We start from the raw sequence: 19,306 nt of genomic DNA on the forward strand, positions 1-19,306 counted from the left end.
GTAATTTAATCATTCATTTTTATATTAAATACCCTGTCCATTAAGGTAAGTTTATTTTTAACCCTATTAAAACATAATAAAAAAAATTCCCAAAAATATTTATTTTTCTAAAACATTTAATTACATTTCATTTCAATTAATTTTAAATATGTGAGATGTTTTTTTAATTTAGTGTGCTGTGTTTCTTGTTTTAGGGGGTTATTCTCATTGATAGTAATGGGAGCTCGTACAGAGCTCCCATTACTATCAATGAGAATATTAGATAGTGATTGGTGGTCCTGGCCCACGTGATTCCATGTCCGTACATGGAAGACATCTTCCCGTACGCTGTGCAACGAATTAAGGCCTCCGACCGGAATCTTATGTTCCTCCGCGACCAACAAGTAGTTTTGTAGGTCCCAAGTTTCGGGCCGCGCGTAGAACGGCGCAGCCCCGACCTGGACGCCCGTTTATCGTGCCCGAAATTGCGTCATAAAAATACCTTCAGATTCTCCGGCTCCCTGCAGGTCCTTTGGAGCTTGGCGCAGCGCAGCACGAGCTGTGGGGGGCGGAGCCAGGTCCCTGCGCTGAAATCAGTGCCGGGACCTCCGCATAGGCACGCTACATTGGGCGCACATGTGCAGTAGCTCCAGGCGCCCGAAACTGTGTGGGAGGGGCCCGAAGCACGCCGCCCCTAGCCCTGGCCGAATGGGCTCACAGGGGCGGCGAAGATCAGGCTGCACTTCCCTCATCCAGCTCCTGCTCTGGCTCCAGCTTCCTCCCCTGTTCAGCTGACGCTCCCTCTGGCTCTCTCAACACCCCACCCCCCACCCTCCCCAGCTCCCGCTCCCCCCCCCCAGCTCCCACTCTGCTGCCCGCTCCCTCCACCACCCCAGCACCCGCTCCGCTGCCCGCTCCCACCCCCAGCTCCCGCTCCCGCTCCGCTTCCCCCCAGCTCCCGCTCCGACCCTCCCCAAGCTCCCGCTCCAAAACCCCTCCCCCAGCTCCCGCTCCGCTGCCCACTCCCACCGCCCCCCCAGCTCCCGCGCTCCCCCCCCCCAGCTTCCGGTCCACTGCCCGCTCCCCACACCCCCCAGCTCCCGCTCCACTGCCCGCTCTCACCCCCAGCTCCCGCTCCGCTGCCTGCTCCGCTCCCCCCACAGCTCCCGCTCCGACCCCCCCCCCAGCTCCCGCTCCAAATACACACCCCCAGCTCCCGCTCCGCTCCCCCCCAGCTATGGCATCGCTCCCCCCCCCCGAGCTCTGGCTCCCCCGTCTACCTACCTTTAACTCCGGTCCGCTCCCTCTTCCTTCGGCGGGGCTCGCCTGCCCGGCATCTTGCTGGGGGCGGGCCCCGCCCGAAGTCTTGGGCCCAGCTTCTTCACGTCGGCCGGGCCCGTTCAGCCTCCTCCCTCTCCCCCTCCCTCCTTCCCTCCCTCTCCCCCTCTCCTCCCTCCCTCCCTCTCCCTCCACCTCTCCTCCCTCCCTCCCTCTCCCCCTCTCCTCCCTCCCTCTCCCCCTCTCCACCCTCCCTCCCTCCCTCTCCCCACCCCTCCCTCCCTCTCCCTCTTTCTCCCCACCCCTACCTCCCCTCCCTCCCTCTCCCTCTTTCTCCCCTCCCCTCCCTCCCTCCCTCTCCCCACCCCTCCCTCCCCCCTCCTCCTCCCTTCCTCCTCCCCTCTCCTCCTCCCCTCCTCCCTGCCCTCCTCACTCCCCTCCTCCCCTCCCCCCTCCTCCTCCCCCCCCTCCCCTCGCTGTCAGAAACACATAGACACTGACAGACAGAGAGAGAGACACTGACACTGACAGAGAGTGAGAAAGAGAAACACTGACAGAGACAGAGAGAGACACACTGGGGGGGCCCTGTCCCAGCACGCTGTTGGAGGGCTCCCGGTGCTGCAGTCGGTGAGTAGAAACTTAATTTTTTATTTATTGATTTTTTTTATTTTTTTTTTATTAATTTTTCTGATTGATTTATTGGTTGATTTATTGATGTATTTATCATTTATTATTGATGATGGCTCTTTATTTGTAAAACTGTTTAATGTTTGTAAACTTCCCTTTCCCCGCCCCCCACCCGTTCCCTACACCTGATTTGTAACCTATGCCTGATTTTCTAAGTGTAGGCAAGGTTTTTCTGAGCGTACAAAAATCTACACTTACTCCATTCTAAGTTAGTTTGGAGTAAGTTTTCACTGCCTAAACTTTCAAAATGGGCGTAAGTGGCCGGACGCGCCCCCTTTTGAAAAAAAAAATCTGTTCCAAACTGAAACTGTTCTAACTGACTAGATTTTTGGAGCAAACTAAATGCCGAGAATTGCAATTTCTAAGATACTCCATTCTAAACCAGTTGCTCCAAAAAAACAGGAGCAACTCAGGCCGAAACTTGGCCCCATGTTCTTTTTCCGGGTCAGAAGCGTTCGTACGACGAAGGCCTCTGACCGCAATTTTCAGCCCATTGAATGGCGGAGCAGGCTCTTAGGGCAGTATGATCTACTCCTGTTCCGAATTCTTATTCTTATTTTAATTCATGCATCAACATAATTAACTATTGAACTCCTCTACAGTAGTTGTTATCTGTCTCCAATGACAGTATGTAGCATGAGGTTTGGATCCATTGCCTCATCAGCTGAGATGGAGTGTGAGCTGGCATTCCAGATAACAGGTTCCTGCTTTTTTTGTGCCACCACCACCAGCAGCTGCTGTTCTGTACATTATACTGTACATTCTTCTCGAGCTCACTGTTGAAACCCCGAGTCTGGATATATCTCCGCTTTGCAGTCTTAGAGTGAAATATGGAGAGTACTGTGATGTGGGAGTTTCCTCTGGATCCCTGATGCTGCTTCATGCAGTAGATCCTCAGGAAAGAGAACATATGATCGAGAATGTAAGTTGCAATGATGTCTTGGTGAGTGAGTGAGTGAGTGAGTGAGGTGCGTGAGTGAGTGAGTGAGTAGCTCGAGAAAAACAAGAGAAGCTTAGTGCAAATTCAGGTCTACTCTTATACACCAACCACTGCCATCCTCTGCTTTCTCTGGAGAACAGATGTTGGTGTCTTCCTCCTGAGCGTCTTCTCTCCCTCTTGTTATGTGCATTATTCTGCTGTAAGCATATAACAACCACAACTTGCATTTATATAGCATCATTAAGACAGGAAAATATTTCAAAATGCTTCACAGAGGTGTGAAGAAAAAGTGACTTCAAGGCAAAGAAGGAATTAGAAGCGGTGGTCAAAAGGTTGGTCAAAGAGATGGCTTTTAAAGAATGTCTTAAAGAAGGAGAGGGAAGTGGGGAGCTTGAGGGGTTCATGGAGGGAATCCCAGAGTGTGGGACCTAGGTGGCTGAAGCCACAGCCACCAATGGTGGGCCGAATTGAGGGTGGATGCACAAGAGGCCAGATTCAGAGAACGGAGTGTTCAGGGGAGAGGCTATAAGGCTGAAGGAAGTTACAAAGTTAGCGATGCAAGGTCATGAAGGGATTTAAACATAAGGTTGAACATTTTAATTTGAGGCCTAGGGACTGGGAGCCTATGCAGGTTCACAAGATTTAAAGTAAGTGGTAGAAGGTTTAGAGGGGATTTGAGGAGAATCTTTTTCACCCAGAGGGTGGTGTGGGTCTGGAACTCACTGCCTGAAAGGGTAGTAGAGGCAGAAACCTTCATATCATTGTAAAAGTACTTGGATGTGCACTCGAAGTGCCATAAACTACAAGGCTACGGACCAAGAGCTGGAAAGTGGGATTAGGCTGGATAGCTCTTTGTCAGCTGGCACGGACAGAATGGGCCTCCTTCTGTGCTGTATGATTCTATGATTTTATGAAGTGTGAGTGGGACATGGTGTGGAATAGGATGCAGCAAGTAGAAGAAAGTAGAGAAGATAAAAATGTGAAATTTCTCAGAGAACATACAGTGATAATTCATCATCATTATAGGCGGTCCCTCGAACGAGGATGACTTGCTTCCACATGAATTCACAGATTTTTCAATGAAGGACCCAATATTCCAGTCCTGAACTCCAATTGAAGGGTGGAAGATGCTTGTGCATGGAAATTTTTAATGTGTGGTGACCGTTGCACACCAGCCACCAAATGGGCTTGACAGAGCTAGGTCTTTATCCAGTGGCAAGGATTAACCAGGACGACTGGAGACCTGCTCTGCTGCACGGACTTAGTGCACACACATATCGCAGTTAGCTTATAGTTTAATAATAAAAGCAGAAAATGCTCAGCAGGTCAGGCAGCATCTGTGGCGAGAGAAACAGTATTAACATTTCAGGTTGATGACCCTTTGTCAGAACTGGAAAAAATTAGGGAAAGCGGGGGTGGGGGAGCAGAAGAAGGAACAAAAGGGAAGGTCTGTGATAGGGTGGAAGGTAGGAGAGATTAAGAGACAAAAGGGATGATGCTGCAAGGCAAACGGAGATGGTAATGGGACAAGTTAAGAAACAAAAGATGAGTCTAGATAGGGTGTAAATGGAGATGGCAGAATCATTATCAGCTGCCGTGGGAAAGAAAAAAAATAGGGGCAGAGGTTATGGTTTGAAATTGTTAAAATCTATGTTGAGTCCAAAAGGCTGTAAAGTACCTAAACGAAAGGTAAGGTGCTATTCCTCGAGCTTGCGTTGAGCTTCATTAGAACAGTGTAAGAGGCCAATGACGGAGAGATCAGAGTGGGAGTGGAGCGAAGAATTAAAGTAATAGGCGACCGGAAGCTCATGGTCATCATGCTTATGGACTGAACGGAGCTGTTTTGACAATCTCTTTTGCATTCCATCCTATCATAGACCTTCCCTTTTGTTACTTTCTCCGCGCCCCTCCCCGCCCTTCCCCTGCCCCTACACTTGCTTAAAAACCTGTTACATCTCTAAATTTTCCCACTTCTGATGAAGGGTCATCGACCTGAAACATTGACTCTGTTTCTCTCCACAGATGCTGCCTGACGTGCTGAGTATTTCCAGCATTTTCTGTTTTTATTTCAGATTCCAGAATCTGCAGTACTTTGCTTTTGTATTAGTGTTTAATTCACTGCCACTACTCTTCTAGGAATGCCCACCTTGAAGAAGTTCTGCTCTTCCCTCAGACGGGATTTCCGTTTGTCTCTTTTACCTTGTTCATCTTCATTGCTTTCTGTTTGCTTTCTCGTGTTTGATCAAGTATCTACCAAAATTCGCTTTCACAGCCACATCTCTTTTCTCAGCAACTGTCTCCAGTTCCGACTTAATCCATGTGCATTCCAATTGAAATTCCACCCTTCATGTTTTGGATCCACCCAGGATTACAAATATCTCCAAGATATTCAGCGTTCCTCGGACCACTGCTCTCGCCGCATCCTGAGATCCATGCACCACCACATGCACCCCTTCAACCCCTCTCTTCAGTAGCACCGACTCACTCTAACTCTAAGCTGTCCTGGTCCGCAGTTCCATTTTATCCTTTGCCTCATCTGACGCTTGAACAAAAAACTTTTTTCCTTCCTTTCAGGTGTCAAGGATCGTAAGCCTCAACAAATCTTGGACACCAACACCTCTCCGAAACCTTTTCCCCTATGCTTTCCTCTGATCCCATCCCTTCTTCCAATCTTACCCCCTGCCTTGTTTTCACTATTCGCTCTGACCTTCCCCTCTTTGACCCCGAACAATCAGTCCTCAGCTAAGACCTGACCTTCATCCCTTTACACCCCCACCTCAAAGAATTTCAAGCTCGGCACCACGCTTAGCTCTTTTTCTGCCGCCTTCGCCTCCGTGCCCACTTCTTTGGCCAGGAGTCTTCTCCCACACAGCTGACCCTTTCTCCCATTTTCAGAATTCTCACTCTACCTGGACCCCTTCCTCTGGCCTCTTAGCCTCTCTAGATCTTTTCATTGCGAACTGCCATCTCAATTTCTCTGCTCCTCTCACTCACTCCAACCTACCTCCCTCTGAACTTGCAGTACACCACTTTCTCAGATCCAACCCCAATGTTATCATTAAACCTGCTGACAAGGGCGGCACTGTTGTTGTTTGGCGGACCGACGTCTACCTTGTAGAGGCTGAACGTCAACTCTCTGACACCTCCTCCTAGCCCCCATTGGCCATAACCCCACTACCGAACATCAAGCCATAATTTCCCAGACCGTCACTGACCTATTCTCTGGAGATCTTCCTTCCATGGCCATCAACTTCACAGTTCCCCAACCCGGCACAGCCCGCTTCTACCTCCTTCCCAAGATCCACAAACGGGACTGCCCTGGTAGACTCATCGTTTCAGCTTGTTCTTGCCCCACGGAACTGATTTCTTCCTATCTCAACTCTATTTTTTCTACCCTTGTCTAGTCTCTTCCTATCTACATCCGCGACTCTTCCAATGCCCTCTGCCACTTTAACCGTTTCCAGTTTCCTGGCCCCAACCATCTCCTTTTCACTATGGACGTCCAATCTCTCTACACTTCCATCCCCCACTAGGGCGGCCTGATGGCGCTCTGCTTCTTCCTTGAACAGAGCCCAACCAGTCCCTATCCTCCACCACCTTCTGCCTGGCTGAACTTATTCTCACATTGAACAACTTATCCTTTGACCCCACTCATTTTCTCCAAATTAAAGATGTTGCTATGGGAACCCACATGGTCCTCACTGTGCCTGCCTTTTCATGGGATATGTGGAACATGCTTTGTTCCAGTCCTAATCTGGTCCCCTCCCTCACCTCTTTTTCCAGCACATTGATGACGGTATCGGTGCCATCTCCTGATCTCACCCTGAACTAGAAAATTTCATTCGTTTTGCATCCAATTTCCACCTTTCCCTCACCCTCACATGGTCCATCTCCGACTCTTCCTTTCCTCGACTTCTCTGCCTCCATTTCTAGGGATAGGCTATTGACAAACATTCACTATAAGCCCACTTACTCCCACAGCTACCTGGACTACACTTCCTCCCACCCCGCTTCCTGTAAGGACTCCATTCCATTCTCACAGTTTCTCCATCTCCTTCACATCTGTTCTGACAATGCCACCTTCCATACTAATTCTTCTGACATGTCTTCCTTTATCCTCAACTGAGGATTCCCCTCTGCCGAGGTTAACAAGGTGATAACTATTGGTCAACATAAAGCCCATAATGGGTGTGAGTACACAAACAGGCACAGTGCAGGCAGGAGCAGCTCAGCATGTTGGAGGCAGCTCAGTGGGTACAGAGATTAGTGGGGTTGGAGGGAGTTTGCCAGTTTGGGTAATAAATCAGCAAGCGGCAGCAACATTGTTAGTGTTGATTGCAATTACATTTTTTTTAAACATAGTTGATCATGAAATAAATAAAGCTAACAGCAACAGCTGTTCATCAAATCACTAAAGTTACCATTTTATCATCATCATCATAAGCAGTCCCTCATATCGCGGATGACTTGCTTCCACGCCGAAAAGGGATGAGTTCACAGATGTTTCAGTGAAGGACCTAATATTCCAGGTCACGAACTACATATTGAAGGGTGGAAGATGCCTGTGCGTGGATTTTTTTAACGTGTGATGGCCGTTGCACACCAGCCACCACACGGATTGACAGAGCTAGGTCTTGGTCCAGTGGCAAGGATTAACAAAGACCAGCTCTGATGCACGGACCTAGTGGGCACACATATCGCAGCGTGGGCTGGCCTGTGCTGCCCCTGGCCTCCCACCTCTTCTGGGCCCCAATCACATTGCTCCACGATCACTCGCCACTCCTGCTGTATCTGCCCACACTCCAATCAGCAACCTGGACCTTGGTGACGTCCAATTCAGTCGCCTTCTTCGCAGCCGCCACTCTCCAGCACGCGCTGTACCTTGAAGTGGTATGTTCCTTTGAAGACCCCGACCTGCTGATGGTCCTTTCAGGTCAGGGCCGCAGTGCCGAATGCCAGGACGGGCCGCACGCTGCTCCTTTGAAGGCCCTGACCTGCTGATGGTACAGCTGCCCCAACATTGCTGAGCTGCCTCAGTTACAGCAAGCTGAATGGACAAGCCTCAAATTCTATGGAAATTTCCATCATTCAAAGATTGAAGGCACACAGAAAAAGGAAACATACCTAAATGCAAATGAATCTACTTAATGTGGTTTTGTCAAATTCTAATGCTAAGGGCTATTTTACTTCAGGCAGAGAAATGAATCATACAATTCCTGCAATACTCTTAAGCAGCATTCTGAATATCATTCAAGTTTTATGTCGCAACTGCTATTAATGACTTCAGAAGTGGGTTAGAATATCTGTGCTACACCTTTTCCTTAAACATTTGCTTCCTGAACTTTTTCTTATGAAAATTAAGATAACTATGTGCATATATAATTCGTCCTATCTTGTCCTTGCCTGTATTTTCTTTTATTGTGTAATTAGAAACTTTTAATGACTATTGTTTATCAAATCATTTTTACAATATGTTAACAAATTCCTTAATCATGGTAATAAAGCAGACATTTTTCTCACACATACCATCATTTAATTCAGTGAACTAGTCACTGCAAGGCTAAAACTACTTGAGTTACTCATCAATAATGTAAGTGGGGTAAATGACATTTGATACAGACTGATGCAGAAGAGAATGGGATTTAGCACACCTGGCTGAGGAGTGGAAAATCTGGCAAAACAGCAGCTGCCAAAGGGCTGCAGCTCACCATAAACAGGTAAGTTGTGTGGTATCAGAAAAGTTGACTAATTATTCACAGTGGTGCGGTGGAAACATGTGGTCAGCACTGCTACGTTTACTGCTGAAGGGTCAGCCAGTGGTTCAGTTCGATCAGCTCCGCTGGGTAGGCCACATAATCTGCATGCCAGACATGAGACTCCCAAAGCAAGTGCTCTACTCAGAGCTCCTTCACGGCAAACAAGCCAAAGGTGGGCAGCGGAAACGCTACAAGGACACCCTCAAAGCCTCCCTGATAATGTGCAACATCCCCACTGACACCTGGGAGAACCTGTCCCAAGACCACCCTAAGTGGAGGAAGTGCATCCGAGAGGGCGCTGAGCACCTCGAGTCTCAACAGCGAGAACATGCAGAAATCAAGCACAGACAGCGGAAAGAGCATGCGGCAAACCAGTCCCACCCACCCCTTCCCTCAACGACTATCTGTCCCACCTGTGACAGAGTCTGTGGCTCTCGTATTGGACTGTTCAGCCACCAAAGAACTCACTTCAGCAGTGGAAACAAGTCTTCCTCGAGTCCGAGGTTCTGCCTATGATGATGATGGTAGCACCCTCGCCTCTGAGTCATAAGAACAAAAGAACATAACAAACAGGAGCAGGAGTAGGCCACCTGGCCCCTTGAGCCTGCTCTGCCATTTAATAAGATCATGGCTGATCTGATCATGGACTCAGCTCCACTTCCCTGCCTGCTCCCCATAACCCTTCATTCCCTTATCGCTCAAAAATCTGTCTATCTCCGTCTTAAATATATTCAATGACCCAGCCTCCACAGTTCTCTGGGGCAGAGAATTCCATAGATTTGCGACCCTCTGAGAGAAGAAATTCCTTTAAATGGGCGGCCCCTTATTCTGAGACTATGGGCTAGAACCTCCACTTTTGTGCTTATCGCCCAAAAATGGGCGTAATTTCCGGCGTGAGAGTTAAAAAAGGGTTTTCAGATCGACGGCTTCTCGCCCATTCTCAAAACACATATTCTCCATTTTTGAAAATGGGTGTTAGCGCGAGCGATATCAAATGGGCAGTAGCGTCAAATTTTTTTGACCTTCTGCCATAAAGTGTAGCCGTCCTTAGCAATGGCATGGCAACGCTCGATTCCCGTGATTCTGGAGGTCAAGGGTCATCATGACATGCGCAGAAGAGGAGACAGAGAGAGAAGGAGCTCAGAGGGACTGAAGGCGTGGCTGGGTGTGGTGTGGCTGCTTTGGAAGGAAGGAGGTAGAGCTTCACAGCAAGTAGGCAAACAAAAATTAGCTGTTACCAGCCACATATTTGACCGAACTTGCCCAATAATGGAGAGAGAGATGGCGGTATCACAGCACGTTGTGGAGACTGATGCAGGAGAGAGCAGTGAGCTGGGAAAGGAGCACATTGGAGGCCACAAAGAGCCAGGTGGTCCTCGGATGTGATAAATGCCTCCCTCTTGCAGGAGGTCGAGTTACGCTGGGGTGATTTGACACAGGGAGAGCATGGGAAGCCCACCCGAAAGGCCTACCAGAGGATATGGACTGAGTAGGCAGAGGTAGTCTCGTCGGTGACCATCGAGCTGCGTGAGGGCAACCAATGCCGCAAACGATGGAACGACCTTGTGGGATCCGCAAGAGTAAGTATTACACTGATTTACATGTACTTATGCATTTATATAATTTTATTTGTAACAGTCATGAGTGACTATCAGCAGATATGAGGTCTTCCACTTTTACCGGGAATGTTTTACTCAAAAGCCTGCGGTCACGGTATACGTCTTTAGGTAAAGAATGATAATAATCATAATATGCAAGTTGACATCTGTTGGTTATGGGTTGTATCAGTCTCTGTGACAGTACCTAGCAATGATATCATGCAATGATCTCATGCCACCTTTTACAGAGGAAGTTATTGACGATGAGGTCCATGCAGAGGCGAACGGGTGGGGGGGCCACCAGTCCCCAGTGACATCACAGAGATGGAGAAGCGAGTGCTCGCACTCGTGGGGAAGCACCCCCCGGACAGCCACGGATGCATCTGCAGACCCTGAAGTGATGCCACGCAAGTAAAGCTTACACCATTGCGTGATGTAAAGTCAATAGATGCCACACCCACTCATATCCAAACGATCATATATGATAGATGATTTCTAAAAGTGTCATAGAAATAATGCTGGCCTAATGAACATCATTGCAATTCACAATGTGTTGATGGTCATGAAATGTGATGACTGCGATGCTTTTGAGAGCGGTGATGCTTTTGTCGTGCATATGCTGTGTGTAGCACTGGACTCACCTTGTGAACCTAGCACCCCCTTCTCCTCTAATAACCTCATTTGTGTCTTGCAGCTCAGCCAGCAGCACGGCCCCAGGCAAGACCACAGAGGCCAGAAGGTGGGAGCGCGGGGCAGGAATTGGAGGACGATCCTACTACACCTGGTGCCCGATTGTCGCCCGTCAATCCGCTGGGTCTGTTTTCGGTGGATGAGAGCGCGGACTTCGAAGAACCTGCATTGCCATGCTCCAGAAGCCATTCCACCCCAAGGCCATCTAGTGGTCCTCTGGTTATTCCCGCCTCCACTCTGGAGGTATCGGCCCCAAGCACCTCTCCACAGGGCACCCCATTTGTCCCCAGGATGGCGTCGACCCCACGGAGGCCTCGTGGACGCGGCAGGTCTGTTCCACAAGTGCGACATGACAATGGAGAGAAGGTACAGTTGCCCAGGAGGATTGTAGACATTGGTAACAAGCTCATCGAAGCATTGAGGGGGCATATCCCGACAGCTGGCCACCATGACCGAGTACATTCCGCGCATGGCGGAGTCCCTGGATGTGATCGCCAGGAACACTGCTGCCACAGGCCTCCCAGTGGTCCCCAAGCACGGCAGTCCACCACTAGGTTCCGCACCACCACTGCAAACGACAGAAGAGAGCAAGGACCAAGATCCTGCTTCTGTATCAGAGAATGTTGCCTCCTCGGCACCCCCCGCTCCTGTACCCATGCAACCACCGCATCTGCCTTCATCCTCCCCAATGAGGCACAGCCTGAGGAGCTCCTCGGCCAGGCACCATGGAGCAAGGAGGGAAAGGGGTAGAGGTGGGGAGAATAAGGAGAGGAGGGAAGGAAAGTGAGGTGCATGTGCGCAGGTGATGGCTGTGTTATATCTCTATCTGGGTGTATGCAATTTGTTGCAATGTATGGGGGCTGGGGACCACGCTCCTGCTTTGCCTTTGTATTCTGTGTTGCTGGACATGTTGACCATGTGATTGATGTCAATGATGGAAAAAGTGGGGTGTGGGCGGGGGTTGGATGTTATAGGCTGTGATACTTATGGTTTCAGACCAATGTTGGTATTAAACTTTTGTTATTGAACATAACCTTGTTGCGCATTGTCTCAGATAGCTGCACCTTTACACACTGGTGATTCCTTACCATGAAAGGGTTAAATACAACTTAACATCAATCAACGTAAACTTTAAGTGGCACCAAGATGATGGGCACCATTGAAGTCTGAGCTGCACACACACAGCAGTGTGTCAACGTTGTCACTCACATCAGCGCTCTTTCAGGCAAATCTTCCTGATATCAGCTCCTCACGTTAAGAGTGGGATTTAACAAATGCCAGCCACACCGTTGGCGTTTGTTCCGGTTAGTTGCACTTTTTGTGGGCGTTTTTTTCAGCGAGCGATATTCTGGGCGATATATGTGCGAGGTGGTGAAATTGACAATGGCCGATCTCCATGGCCGTTAGTTTGGGTAAAAAACAGGGGCAGGCGTTCATATTGAATTTCGGCATTAATTCTGTGCAGAAAGTAATGCTGGGCGATATTATGGGCGTTGATTTCGCCCATTCTGCTGATTCCTCCAAGAAAAAGTGGACGGGCGGTAATATTTTTTCCTGGCGTTAAGCACATGGGGAAAGTGAAGCTCGGCGATAAGTCTCCTAAAAAAGCCCGTCACTTTACATTTTGTGCCAAAATGGGTGATATATGGGCGTTATACGTCATTTCAGCGGTAAAATGGGCGTTAAGTGGGCATTAAGCATGCAAAAAAAGCGGAGGTTCTAGCTCTATGTCCCCTAGTTTTAGTGTCCCCTATGAGTGGAAATGTGCTCTCTGCATCCATATCCATCTTGTCGAGCCCCTTCACTATCTTATAAGTTTCAATAAGATCACCTCTCATTCTTCTGAATTCCAATGAGTAGAGGCCCAACCTCCTGAACCTATCTTCATAAGTCAACTCGCTCATCTCCAGAATCAACCTCGTGAATATTCTCTGAACAGCATCCAATGCAAGTATATACTTCCTTAAATACGGAGACCAAAACTGTATGTAGTACTCTCGGTGTGGCCTCACCAATATCCTGTACAGTTGTAGCAGGACTTCTCTGCTTTTATACTCTAGCCCCCTTGCAATAAAGGCCAACATTCCATTTGCCTCCCTGATTACTGGCTGTATCTGCATACTAACTTTTTATGTTTCATGCACAAGGACCCCCAGGTCCCTCTGCACTGCAGCACTTTGCAATTTTTATCCATTTAAATTATAATTTGCTTTTCTATTTTTTCTACCCAAGTGAATAACCTCACATTTTCCCACATTGTACTCCATCTGACAAATTTTTGCCCACTCACTTAGCCTGTCTATATCACTTTGCAGATTTTTTTGTCCTCACAATTTCCTTTCCCACCCATCTTTGTATCATCAGCAAACTTGGCTACATTGCACTCAGTCCCTTCATCCAAGTCATTAATAAAGATTGTAAATAGTTGAGGACACGGCACCGATCCCTGCGGCACCCCACTAGTCATTGTTTGCCAACCGGAAAATGACCCATTTATCCTGACTCTCTGTTTTCTGTTAAATAGCCAATCCCCTATCCATGCTAATATATTACCCCCAACCCCGTGAACTTTTATCTTGTGCAGTAAACTTTTATGTGGCGCCTTATCGAATGCCTTCTGGAAATCCAAATACACCACATCCACTGGTTGCCACTTATCCACTCTGCTCGTTACATCCTCAAAGAACTCCAACAAATTTGTCAAACATGATTTCCCTTTCATAAAACCATGCTGACTCTGCTTGATTGAATTATGCTTTTCCAAATGTCCCGCTACTGCTTCCTTAATAATGGACTCCAGCATTTTCCCAATGACAGATGTTAGGCTAACTGGTCTATAGTTTCCTGTTTTTTGTCTGCCTCCTTTTTTAAATAGGGGCGTTACATTTGCAGTTTTCCAATACACTGTCCCATAATCCAGGGAACTTTGGTAGATTACAATCAATGTATCCACTATCTCTGCAGCCACTTCTTTTAAGATCCTAGGATGCATGCCATCAGGTCCAGGGGATTTGTTTGCCTTTAGTCCCATTATTTTACCGAGTACTATTTTATTAGTGATAGTGATTGTATTAAGTTCCTCCCTCCCTACAGCCCCTTGATTATCCACTATTGGAATGTTTTTAGTGTCTTCTACCGTGAAGACCGATACAAAATATTTGTTCAATGTCCCTGCCATTTCCCTGTTCTCCATTCTTAATTCCCCAGTCTCATCCTCTAGGGGACCAACATTTACTTTAGCCATTCTTTTCCTTTTTATGTACCTGTAGAAACTCTTCCTATCTGTTTTTATATTTCATGCTAGTTTACTTTCTTAATCTATCTTCCCTCTCTTTATCATTTTTGATTCATTCTTTGCTGGCTTTTAAAAGTTTCTTTATCCTCTGGCCTCCCACTAGTCTTGGCCATATTGTATGCTCTTGTTTTCAATTTGACACCATCCCTTATTTCCTTAGTTAGCCGCGGATGGTTACCCCTTCTCTTACAGTTTTTCCTTCTCATTGGGTTATATTTTTGTTGCGAGTTATGAAATATCTCCTTAAATGTCTGCCACTGCTTATCAACCATCCCATATTTTAATCTATTTTCCCAGTCCACTTTAGCCAACTCTGCCCTCATACCATTGTAGTCTCCTTTATTTAAGCACAGGACACTGGTTTGAGATCCAACTTTCTCACCTTCCAACTGAATTTGAAATTCAACCATGTTATGGTCACTCATTCCTAGAGGATCCTTTACTAGGAGATCATTTATTAATCCTGTGTCATTATACAGTACCAGATCTAAGATAGCCTGCTCCCTGGTTGCTTTTGCAACATATTGTGCAAGGAAACTGTTGTGTATGTATATACGCTGTATACTCAATGTACAGTTACATAAGACCAATGAATGTATCTTTACACTGTATACAATATGCCTGTACCACCAGAGGGTGCAACTGGTGGAGACCTAGAGGTCACCTGCACACCGCAGGTAACCAAGTATAAAAGGGAGCCCACCTTACTGTAACCTCATTCAGGAGCTGCAATAAATGGACTAAGGTCCCAACAGTTCAAGTGCAATACCTTACCTCATAGAGTCATTACTAGAGTGCTTACAGTCAGAGAATTGGTGATGAGAATACGAATTCCACCCGAAAAATGGCTAACCTTGGCAGCTTTCAACAATTTGCTGATGGGGAAAATTGGGATGCCTTTGTGGAAAGGCTAGAATACTTCTTCATTGCAAACGACCTGGTTGGGAACACACCAACCTCGCTGGCTGATAAGCGCAGAGCTATCCTGCTCATCAGTTGTGGGCCCACCGTTCATGGCCTTGTCAGGGACTTGCTAGCCCCAGAGAAGACGACAACAAAAAAGTTTGCGGAGCTCGTAAAGCTGATACAGGAACAGCTTAAGCCAAAAGAGAGCTTCCTAACAGCAAGACACCGGCTCTGCACACACTGGCAGCCCAAAGGCCAAGAAATCACAAAATATGCTGCAGACCTGAGACGATTGGCTGCACCATGTGATTTTGGCGAGCACCTCACCGAAGCACCAAGGGACATCTTTGTTATTGGAATCGGCCACGAAGGCCTTCTCCACAGGCTGCTCTCTGCGGACACCACCGTCACCCTGCGGAAAGAAATTAACGTGAGTCAAGCGTTCATGGCCTCGGTCTGCGATTCCAGAAGGATGATGACTCAACCCCAGGACTCTAACCCGGCAAGTACAGTGAACCGAATGCCGCCTTTTAGAGGCAAGACTGTGACTCCGAGCCCCACAACCTTGATTCCGCTGCAGGGAGCCAACCAGCCTGCCCTATCCTGGCACTGTGGAGGAAATCACAGAGCCCACCAATGCAGATACAGAGACAATACTTGCAAGGGCTGTAAAGGCCATCTACAGCGAATGTGTAAAAAAAATTTTACTCACAGAGTTGCTGAAGAGTTGTTAGATCACCCGGGCTCCAGCGCTGATAAAGACAAAGAGAGAGTCCATGATGCAGCTCAGCCCCAGGAAGAGGTGTACGGAGTATTTACCTGCTCCACTGAGAGTTCCCCGTTGAAGATAGAAGTTGAAATCAACGGTGTTCCAGTTTCAATGGAGGTCAACACAGGGGCGAGCTAATCGTTGATGAACCAGACGACCTTCGAGAAACTCTGGGACAACTCGATCAAACAACCTAAAATGCTATCAATCCAGGCAAAGCTGTTCACTTACACAAATGACACCATCCCAGTCGTTGGCAGCGTGGATGTCCAGGTGTCCTATGGCGGCGCGATGCACAAGCTACCTTTGTGGATCGTTGCTGGTAATGGTCCAACGCTGCTAGGAAGAAGATGGATGAAGCAAATCCAAATATGTTGGAGCTGGGAAAGCCTCCAGGCCCCAGCGGTCGACATCCTAGGCAGCCCCAAATTTGGATCCATTGTAGCACCTGAAGATCCTTCCGTCCAACTCGACTGCGCGGCGACGACACAGACCGCACTACCCAAAGGCGAAATGATCCAACTCAAACGACCATAACTCACCTTCCGGGCCGTAGCAGGACTCCGAAGGGAGAAGATTGACGCAGAAGGTAAATCCCCGGCTTCAGTGGCAGAACCTGGGGAGAGAAGGATTACCGCAGCCTACCTTGTGGAGAGAGAAAAGATAGTGCCCGCACCACGAGGTGAAGCACATGAAATCAAGATGGCCGCGACCAGACCACAAGGGGCAGCATTAAGGGAGCAACACTTGATGTCGAACAGTGAACCGGATTGGGGTAAAGATTGCAAGGCCCTCTTAAAGGGGAACGGCAACCCAGAACAATTAAAGGGACAGTTCCACTTTTTGTACAGCAATGCCAGTGATACTAATGTGAGAGATGTAATTAACAAATGCAAGTGCAAGTATTTAAATGTACTGTTGAACAGTCATGCTGGTAGGATACGTGGAAAAGATGTAATTGATGAACACACGTATCTAAATGTAACATTGTGCAGCGATGTCAGTAATATACAGGGAAAATATGTAATTAACAAATGTGAACTAGTACCTGAGTGTGATCAGAGCCAATGTATCATGAATGTAAATGATGGAATAATGTGTGATGACGGGTTCAAGATGCACACTGACAAAACCAAGGACAATCTCCCGTTTGAAGCACCCAAGTCCAGCGGGCTACCCAATCGTGTAGTCTGTGCCTCCGGGACCAAGGTGATGCCCCAGGGAGTGTGGCCACACACAGTGGGAGCATACTCACTGCAGGGCCAGCGATCAGCGGACGGCACAGGCACCACTACTGGCACCATGTCCCAGATCGGCCCTACCCCTCTGGCCACCAGGGCCAGCACAGGAGCAAGAGGCCAGCACCCTCCAGCCCTCCTGATGGGATGACCAGGCTCCCACTACCACTGAAGGGCAACAGGGAGACCCTGCAGCCCTTAAAGGAGGACAGGGAGGCCACACATTCTTGTGGCTCTGCTCACCACTAGGCAGCGGCAAAAGCCCTGAGACCTAGCTAAGGGAGCGATTCGAGCCCACCCAGCTGGCAGGGGGTGCAGCTCCGCCATCAGCCAACCTGGACACAGTTCGGTTACTCTGGAACTAGCGTCCTCACCCACCTACACCTACACCCCAGGGGCATGACTGAAATACCACATATGTACCTTCCCTGTAAAATGTACTTGTTCCACTACTGCTAAACCCAAACAGTGATGCAACCAATCCTATGTTTTGTACATGTATATAAATGCAACTATCGAGCCACACACATGGTCTATGTATGGGGGGGAGGGGGAAATGGGGGTATGTAGCCATGGACACATGGATCACACCCAGAACCCACTCAAACCCCCACTTCAACCTCCAATCATCCACTGCTGACCATTTCCCAATGTCGTGGCAATAAGGACTTGGGGGTCCACAGGGAGAGAGCCATTCCCAAGCACAGACAAAGTGCAAGGGCTTTGGGCACTCAAGTCGAGGGCCAGAGCACCAAGTGCAAAGGCCAGTGGCACAAGACTTGGGGGGGAGTGATGTTGTGTATGTATATACCCTGCACACTCAATGTACAGTTACATAAGACCAATTAATGTATCTTTACACTGTATACAATATGCCTGTACCATCAGAGGGTGCAACTGGTGGAGACCTAGAGGTTACCCGGCACTACAGGTAACCAGGTATAAAAGGGAGCCCACCTTACTGTAACCTCATTCAGGAACTGCAATAAATGGACTAAGGTCACAACAGTTCAAGTGCAATACCTTACCTCGTCGAGTCATTAGTAGAGTGCTTACAGACACCACAGAAACTATCTCGGATACACTCTATGAACTCTTCCTCAAGGCTATCCTGGCCAATTTGCTTTGTCCAATCAATATGAAGGTTAAAATCGTCCATGATTATTGCCATTCCTTTTGTACAGGCCCCTCCATTATTTCTTGATTTATACTCTGTCCAACAGTGCAGCTACTGTTAGGGGGCCTATAGACTACGCCTACCAACAACTTTTTCCCCTTATTATTCCTTATCTCCACCCAAACTAATTCAACATCTTGATCTTCTGAGCCAATATCGTTTCTCACTAATGCGCTGATCTCATCCTTTATTAACAGTGCTATCCCACCCCCTTTTTCTTTCTCTCTGCCCTTCCGATTTGTCAAGTATCCCTGAATACTTAGTTCCTAGTCCTGGTCACCTTGCAACCACATCTCTGTAATGGCTATCAAATCATACCCATTTGTATCTATTTGTGCCATCAACTCATCTACTTTGTTATGAATGCCAAGTACATTCAGATAAAGAGCTTTTAATATTGTCTCTTTACCATTTTTCCCTGCTTTGACCCCCCTTTCTGATTCACCTTTATGTTTATACATTTTGTCCCTTCCTGGCATGCTCTGGTTTTCATTTCCCCCAGTGCTACCCTGCTCTATTGCTCTATAAGTTGTGGGTTCAAGTCCCACTCTAGAGACTTGAGCACAAAAATCTATGCTGACTCTCCAGTGCAGCACTGCGGGAGTGTTGCACTGTCAGAGGTGCCTTCTTTTAGATAAGAGGTTAAACCGAGGCCCCATGTGCTCACTCAGATGGATGTAAAAGATTCCATGGCGCTGTTTCGAAGAAGAGCAGGGGAGTTATCCCGAGTGTCCTGACCAATATTTAACCCTCAAACAACATCCCTAAAACAAATCGGATCATTATCACATTGTGGGAGCTTGCTCAGATCAAATTGGCTGCCGCGTTTCCGACATTACAACTGTGACTATACTTCAAAAAGTATTTCATTGGCTGTAAAGTGCTTTGGAATGTCCGGTGGTTGTGAAAGATGCTATAAAAATGCAAGTCTTTCTTTCTTTTGGGGTCCTGCTGCAGAGGTGCACCCTTCATGGAGGGAGGTCACTGACTGGC

The sequence above is a fragment of the Pristiophorus japonicus genome, chromosome 6 (genome assembly GCF_044704955.1).
Source record: "Pristiophorus japonicus isolate sPriJap1 chromosome 6, sPriJap1.hap1, whole genome shotgun sequence".
Taxonomy (NCBI): Eukaryota; Metazoa; Chordata; class Chondrichthyes; family Pristiophoridae; genus Pristiophorus; species Pristiophorus japonicus.